The 6,933-nt window shown below is 31.1% G+C and overlaps 1 long non-coding RNA gene across 1 annotated transcript; it reads left to right on the top strand.

The window, feature by feature from the left end:
- The first annotated feature begins 462 nt into the window (after nt 1–462).
- Nucleotides 463–4,237, top strand: LOC140854727 (uncharacterized). Its single transcript, XR_012137901.1, has 2 exons — nt 463–1,034; nt 3,765–4,237. It is a non-coding gene; the product is annotated as an uncharacterized lncRNA (long non-coding RNA).
- Nucleotides 4,238–6,933: the final 2,696 nt, after the last annotated feature.

The raw sequence follows: 6,933 nt of genomic DNA, 5'->3' as shown, positions 1-6,933 counted from the left end.
TGAGTCTACTACTGGTTAGATATGAAATCCAATGAATCACATACTTAGAGATTTAACTATGATCTTAATCTAATTAGATTTATTAAAAATTCTATGGATTTAATTGATATGCTAGCACATGAATTAACCCAAGTTTTCAATCAGGTTTAGTCCAAAGTTATTTAAGCTAATCCTAACCCTGATGCCTTGGCCTAATTAGATTAGGTTCAAATTTTGGTTTCCTAGATAGGCTAATCTCTTCACATGGAAGAGTTCCATGTGAACCAAACACCTCCACTCCATTTTCTCTATGCCAAAGATAGCCAATGCCCCTTATTTATGGTGGCCAGAAGGAAGAGTCCTTCTGGGCTACTCCTCTTAACTTCTCCCTGCCTTATCTTCCCACGCCACTTATGCCCACACACCATTAGATGGCATCTTGGCTTCTGAATGTAGGAAGGAAGAGTCCTTCTGCTACTAAACCTCTTCCTTGCCACATTAATTTACGCGGTGGTTTTAATTCATGTTGGAACTAAGGAGTTGGTCCTGTGTGAGAAAATGTAGTGCCAATAGGTGTTTTACCGCCCCTTGGATTCTTATAAATAGTGGGCACTACATTTGGTTGTGGCATGCAAATCCTAAAGGGTTAGGCATGGGATTGAAGAAAAAAAAGATGAAAAAAAATCTGAAAAAAGATAATAAAAAATTGAGAGGAAAAATAGAAAGAGAAAAAATAAGAGAGGAAGGAAAGGCAAAGTGTTTGCTGATCCTAGGATTCAGATTATCCAAGAGTTGGATATCTGAATCATATCTGAGTGTTGAAATCTTTTGAGAAAAGATTTCTTGTGTAGCTCTAGTGGAGTTTTGAAGGCAATCAGGCAGTGGTGCGATTCGTCCTTGAGAAGAAAAATCAGCAGGATACTTGTGAAGCTATCTTCAACACTACATCATGTTGGGAAGGACTGTGATTAACCCTGTGTGAATTATCATTGGAGGATATCTACGTGGGTGTCTTCTAAAAATCATCCTTGCACTGGATCATCATCTTCAGAAAGGTATAATTTCTACCTTATATGTATGCATGTTTTATTTGATTGAAATCTACAAGGTAATCTTAGGGTTTGAGTTTCGGTTGTCTCATTTTTAAGTGTTAAAAGTATATAAAAAATTTTAAAAATTATTTTCCGCTGCACAATCAGAATGCAACAAAATGCACCAACCTTCAACCCTCACCATGTTGGTATGCCCGCCCTTATACTCTTGATTAAATAATCAAAAATAAAATGCATGCAACTAGTGTACAAAAGTATATGGAAAAATTATTCAATCTTGCATATGGTTTCTAGGGAACTACTTTAAAGTTTTGGAGTTAGATCAATTTTCTTAAATTAGTTCAATGAAATTTTGAAATATGCACAATTTTTGTTATACAACTAGCGAATCATGGTAGGAGTCAAGGATATTTACCATTTGATAGTAAAGAAAGAAGAAAATTTATGGAAAAACTCTATTAATAAGGAAAAAAGCATATTGAAATTGCAAAAATTAGAACAAACTTTTTCAAGATTTCATAGTTTAGCATGTAAAATAAACAATAACTAAAATCTTGGCCAATTTTTTTGGCTTGCTTAGAATCCATGATTAATACATGTATGGGGTATGGCTATTATATATATATATATATATATATAGAGAGAGAGAGAGAGAGAGAGAGTAATACTACTGTACTCTCGAGAGGAGAGCAAAGATGGTCCTTCCACATTTAAATTGATAATATATCACCCAAATTCATCCAAATTTATGGACATGATTTACCATATTAAAAATATCTAAAAATTAAAATCCATATTCTTGATAGTCCAAACCTAATCGTTAATTAGGTTTCAAAATCGATAATTTTAATAGCATGATACTTGATCAAATCATTATGACCTAGTAAATTTTAAATTTACTCATGCTTCAAGATGAGTGTAGATCATGACCTATAAAGTAGATTTTCAATTTATAAATCCTATCTTATATTTAGTATACTAGTGAAATTTTAATGCCATTCATTTTGTATGTTATAATTACAATAAATGCATATATATATATATATATATATATATATATATATATATATATATATATATATACATATATATATATACATACATACATACATACATACATACATACATACATACATACTATGTCTGTATGTATGTGTGTGTGTGCGCGTGCTTGTGCACATATATGTATATGTATATATATATACGTATATGTATATATAAGTATGTATCATAAGTTACATTTAAAATCTTTTCTCTGAAACCAAGAGGCATAAAGTGATATGCTCTTTTTTCCCTTCCCAAGACTAACTCTAGCTTTCCTATGTTGAATTATGGGCCACATGTTGGTCCTTTTTAATTTGAATTTTGAGGAAAACAAAGTAATGATGAAAATGGAGCAAATAATACCTACTTAGATCTATTTCTATATCTAAATCTATCGAATTTATATGTAGAAAACTGATTTCGTTAATAATCCAATTTAATCTTATTTATCTCTTGCTGGCTTATAAAAAAATATATGACAATGTTAATATCTTTAACTTAATTTATCTTCTATATAGTAATATCCTTAGTTTGGTGATTCATAAAGTTCAACTACCTAATTTCTATCTCTATTTATACACCATGCTATTAATCTATTATTTGCATCCAATATCCATTTAAAGTAAGTTAGTGAGGAGATAGGGGTTTAAATGCGATTGGAGTCAGCCCTAAGGTTGAGGTGGGCATAAGGTAGTAAGGTGGGGACTAGCCTCAAAAATCCAAAAAGACAAAAAAAGGAATCCTAATGATATCATCTTCATATCAATATCCTCTCAGTATTTATCAAGCAAAAATTATTATAAATATGGACATACCGATAGCCAGTCTGTTTGCAGTCTTGAGATAGAGAAAAGATTCACTCAATAGAATTATCTTGATCTAGGTACTTCGATAACGCCTCTTAGGTTTCCAATTTGGAACCACCTCCACTATGAGAAGGATTGCAGCCATTAGACCATTGGCCAATTCATCACTAGCAAGACTATTATGATTAATCTACGATCATTACTATTTTTCTTTTTATATAAGTTTTTGGTTTCCAAGTATTTCAAATTATGCATCATACAAAGTAATACTAGATAATAGAATCTTAAACCACCATGGGATCCTTTTGACCTTCCATGTGACAATCCAAATTCTCTTGCTATATCGATAAGGTGCAAGTGTGTACACGGCTCTATTGCCATTTTCCACAACTGCAACATTCACTATTAGGCTGATCGATTTGCACTAGCCGTGTCCCCTCTCTATCTCATGTTTTTTTCTCAAGAGTGGGAGTCAACTTTTCAATCACATGCACCAGGCATGCTTATGCTTTAATTATCTTTTTCCCTTTTCTTTCCTGCTTTGAATTTTCTCACATTGATGTGATATACATTCAGATAAATTGTCAAGCAATCCAAGCTAGGTTCCTTAACATTGAGAAGGAACTGAATTTTTATAATTTCAGATCATACTTTATAGAAATAAATAAAGGAAAATATAATATATATCAGCATGTTTAATTCAAAAAATTATTCAGAAAAAGAAGTTGCCATAGGATTTCTATCTCACTTATCATTTTGTTTTTTTTAATCACCAATCTATTTTTTATTTATGAGAGTGGATAAATAAATCCTTATTTCTAATTAATGTACTCTATTTCCTCTCTCTCTTTTCCATAATATTAGAAACTTTTTTTTATTTTAGCACGGGTGCTATATTTACCAAAAGAAGAAAGTGTACATGGCATCAAGCTCTATGTTGTTGCTTCACACAAATGCCTTGAGGACAGGCGTGGGTGGAGGAAAAGCTAGGCAGATAGCGGAGATTCTACAGAATAGCTTCATGAGATGAGAAGAAATCTCGGAACTCATCTCTCTAAATCTATACTACTATATTAAAGAGGAGTCTAGCAGCCTTTGGAACATGACATACGCCTCCTACTCTGTTTGTGCCACATATCCATTTTCTGGACATCAAATGTTGGGTGGCGATCGAAGTGATCTGTGGCAGCCACGTGTATATGCGGATGCTCGTATTATATATATATATGCAAGAGCATAAACACATGAAAATGGGACTTTTTGGCTTTTATTCCTTTCTCTTGTTTCTCACCTTTTCCACAATCTGTTCATCTAAAGACCAAGTTTAAATTTGGTCATTGTCTGTTGATGGATCCACCAGTGGATCCAACTATAGCTATTGATAGTGGCAATAGTCTTGGTGGGACTGCTCAGAAGATTTCATCATCTTGTAAATTACTACATAACAAACATTTCCAACATGAATTGATCACCAAAATCCATGTGAAAATTAAATAGATCTATTCAGTAAATTGCTGCATTTACCCACTACTTACAATTGAAAAAAAAAAAAAAAATTATAGTGGCTTCTACTTAATTCATATGAGCTAACATTTTCTCGACAGATTAAAAAAAAAAAAAAGAACGGCAAAATTTGCGCCGAAGTTCATAAAATAAACAAAATAATGCTTGCCGATAGAATACTTTTTATTGCCAAAGATGGGCTTTGATGTTAATGTTCCTAAAAATGACAACCATGCCTGTTTCAATGTTTCGTTCTAATTTTTCCTAAATAAATATATTCTATTTTATTACAAATAATATCTCCATCTAAAACACTTGTAGCCTACCAATTACAACTCATGTCATACATTATATATCGGAAGTTTTTTTACATTTTTTATCCAATCAATAGTCAATTATGATACCCTTGCCGGTTAATATCCTACTATAATATAATATGACCCTACTAGGTTTCCGGTCGTTGTTGTTATATGGACCGTAAGAATATATTAAGATCATGTGCTGCTTCAATAGAGAGGATAGAGGCGGTGTTTCTGCGTAACAAGCACTCAATGGTCTACCAAAAGGGCAAAAATAATTGAAAAGAAAAAAACATGTGCTAAATATTATATCTTAGTGACATATGGGGTGATGAACAAAATCATGGAAACAAGGATGCTAATAAATAAATGTTCCACCATTACCAATTACCTAGAATTGTCAAGGGTTTATCCACAAAAGGTTGTTTTGGAGTTGAATGGAATTAGATTACACCTTCTCATTCGGACATGTTTGGTTTACAGGGAAGAGAATTCCTAAGAAGTAGAGCTTTTGTTTGGTTGGACTTTTAAGAGGAGAAAGGATAGGAAAAGTTCTTCTCATAAAAAGATATTTTTCATAGGGAAAGTAGATTTTGAAACTTTTCACGGAATAAAAATTGATGACTTTTTTTCTTTCCAAAAATATCGTTTTAACATTCAAGACTGAAATTTTATAAAATATCAATGCATAGTTAAGGTGAAATACTAAATAGTGATATATTCATAATATTTATATGAATATAATATAATAAAATATAATTATATTTATTTCTATATTAATAAATTTATTATATTAAAATATCAATATTATATTAATATATATTAATATATTAATATTATATTAATATATATTAATATAATATTAATATATATTAGTATTATATTAATATAATAAATTATTATGATCTAATATTATGTTATAATATATTGATATTATATTTATATTAATATAAATATAATATAATATAAATATAATATTATTGTTTATATAAAATTTAAGGGAAAAAAATATAGTATTATATCTATTAAGAATATAATAAATATTTTATATAATTTTTTCAAAAAAAATAGATACTCAACTAAATATAAGTCATTTTTCAATAGATTATTTTCATATGATCGACTAAAAATATAAAAATCATAAATTTAAAAAATTATTTTATTAAAAATTATTTTTTTAAAATATTATTTTTGAGAAGAAAATTTCATCTTATGAATTAAATAAATTTTAAATTTTTTTTTGGAGGAACTCAGGGAGTCTTTAGTCTCTGCTCTTTTGAGGACCGAATCTTCAGGAGGGAATAGGTCCACTAAAAACAGGGTTGGAAAGGTCTTTGGGATACTCTCAAAAATAAAGGAACAAATAAAGTATGGGGAGCAAGGTCACACTTCCAAAGGGGAATAGTCAGAGAGATGGACTGCAAACAAAAGCACAGATAAAAGCAAGGGGGCATGAATGGGGGGGGTTGGGAGGGGAGAAGGTGGGGCCCAAGGCTTGGCGTGCTCAAACCACTCCATGGTCATAAGTCCACTTCTCCATTTCCCACTTGATCATTCTTTCCTTAAAGTCCAAACCATTATTTAAGGGACAAAAATTATGCTATTTCGTTAACATGGGGCTTGGTTCTGTAATTATACTTTGTCAAGAACTTGGCCTCACAATCTTATATATTTGTCTAAATTTTATTAGCTAGACTTGAGATGGTGAAGTTAAGTTGAGTCTCATCAACAAATCCGGATTATTTGGATTCAAGTCGCCTGCCAATTTACCTTTGATTTATTAACAGGATATGTTAATAAGTTGGCATATGCCTATCCCAACACTTAACAAGGATTCCTACTTTTAGGCACTATATTCTTGTTGCACTAAGGAGATTTTATAGATAGTATATAATCCAAATCAATGTGAACTACTGTTAATTTGGGTATAAAGCAACAACCATGGGGTCCAAGTTTTGAGCTGGTGTTTTATTTAAATCCAGAAGGGTTTTAGGCCGACCATACTCCCTTACATATCTTGTTCTGATCCTAATTTTAAGAGTTTTATATAATTATTTATGTATTTCGGAACAAAAAGAATAAAAGAACACAATGAAATACTTATCTCTGCCTTAAACTTCTAACTCAAACAGAAAAAAAACAACGGGGGCTTCTTAAATACACCTCCTACTTTATTGAACCTGGAAACGTGATCTCTGCCACATATAACACTAACATATAAGAAACAGACGGTCTAGAGTACATAACAAA

This window comes from Elaeis guineensis, chromosome 1 (genome assembly GCF_000442705.2).
Source record: "Elaeis guineensis isolate ETL-2024a chromosome 1, EG11, whole genome shotgun sequence".
Lineage (NCBI taxonomy): Eukaryota > Viridiplantae > Streptophyta > Magnoliopsida > Arecales > Arecaceae > Elaeis > Elaeis guineensis.
This window is presented reverse-complemented; position numbering and strand designations above follow the sequence as displayed.